This window comes from Camelina sativa, chromosome 20, assembly GCF_030686135.1.
Source record: "Camelina sativa cultivar CO46 ecotype springtype chromosome 20, ASM3068613v1".
Taxonomy (NCBI): Eukaryota; Viridiplantae; Streptophyta; class Magnoliopsida; order Brassicales; family Brassicaceae; genus Camelina; species Camelina sativa.
The window spans coordinates 27,531,592-27,533,369 of NC_141899.1; the positions used below are offsets into that span (position 1 = coordinate 27,531,592).

Here is a 1,778-nt window from a genome sequence, read left to right on the forward strand (position 1 = left end):
CCTCTGGTTGGAGAAAATTCTCCCCATCTTGGCTGTCATTGTCTTCAGGGAGCTTTGAAGATATTTCTTTGAGAGAGATAGCTTGGGCAGTGGCAAACTCCTTTAGATTGTTAATTGCTGTCCCATGGAGTTGTCTAGAAGAAGAAGATCCACTCTTGCTCTCTAGGAGAAGCATTCTGCAAGTTAAAGCTTCAATCATGATGTTAAGGTCACTGTATGTGCAGTCCACCTTGTTATTCATCTCTGTGAGCTTCTTACTTGTTTCCATGGCTCCATTAGCTTGACTTTGTAGGAGTTGCTGAAGCATATTCTTCATCTCATGATCTTGAGCAGGAGCTTGATGGGGTTGTTGTGAAGGATAAACTGGGACCATAGACTTCTCATCTTCACAAACAACATGTACCTTCTTTTGTTGGGAGCCCTCTCTTTTGTGTAGAAAGAGCTTATCTAGCTTCTCAAGCTTCTCATTCAAGGCTTGTAGTTCCTTTCTATGCCAATCCTCAGAATCAACACCTCCCCTTAAGCTTCTATCATACTCCTCACTATGATTTCCATTGCACTGAGCAAGATTCTCTACTAATTCCAAACCTCCAGCTACATCTCCATTCATAAAGCTTCCATTGGAGGTTGTGTCTAGGAGCATCCTGATCTTGGGAAGAACACCTCTATACAAAGTACACAACAAATATTCACTGCTGAATCCATGATGTGGGCATTGTGTTTGATAACCTTTGAACCTCTCCCATGCCTCACAAAAGGTCTCATTGTTCTTTTGTAGAAATCCTGAAATTTCATTTTTCAAATGTGCAGTCCTTGAGCTAGTGAAGAACTTTGCAAAGAATACCTTCTTACAATCAATCCAAGAGGTGATTTTTCCTGGAGGTAGAGTCTTCTCCCCCTGATGGGCTTTATCTCCTAGAGAAAAAGGAAACAATCTTAGCTTCAAGGCATCCTCACTAACTCCATTTATATAGGTAAGGCTACAGAGCCTATCATACTCGTCAAGGTGTGCAAGTGGGTCTTCAGTAGGCAGGGCATGAAATCTGCTGCTCTTAACCATTGAGATCAGACTAGTCTTGATTGTGAAGGTTGTGTTGTGGATAGGAGGAGGCACTATCCCAAATCTCTGAGTATGTGTAGTAGGAGCATCACTATCACCAATTTTCCTTCTCCTTGAGACTTTGAACAGGTGCTCGAACAAGCACTCGACCGTTTGCTTTGAGGTACTCGGCCGAGTGCCTAGTCGTGTGGTACCTGAGAATCAAAACAGAGCACCAAAACAAGAAAGAGGTGAGTAATATACTAAAAAGTAACATAGCTTAATCTTGAAACAGTGAAATCTCGACTGGAACATATAAACACCCTAATGGCAATGGCGCCAATTCAAACTTGGACTTTTTCTAGGTTCTACTTATGCATTGAACGTATGAGAACATGCAAACAGAGACATAAGCAGAGATGATGATGAATGGCATGCAAGGTGTTTCAATACCCTTATGATGTTGTAGCATAAAGGATGTCAATCCATAAAGAGTGTGATATGTAAGCATTCAAGATGTGATCAATGCATTCAAGTTAAGCCAAATATCAAGTTGATTTGTTTCTAACAACCTAATGACAATAATGAAAAGCAATGAAGTAAGGCAACTTAAGACAATACTAATGCTGAATTAAACTGTAGAACAAGTGCAATAAACAATACTAAGCAGAATTGACTAATAAGCAGAAGAAAAGAAGAACAGAACAATGCATAAACAAGAAAGTAAACTGGAGCTCGA

The 1,778-nt window shown here is 40.3% G+C and overlaps 1 non-coding gene across 1 annotated transcript; it reads left to right on the plus strand.

Annotated features, from left to right (window-relative positions):
• Positions 1–698: 698 nt before the first annotated feature.
• On the plus strand, positions 699–804 carry LOC147919456 (small nucleolar RNA R71). The gene has a single exon (XR_015594210.1). It is a non-coding gene; the product is annotated as a small nucleolar RNA R71 (small nucleolar RNA).
• Positions 805–1,778: the final 974 nt, after the last annotated feature.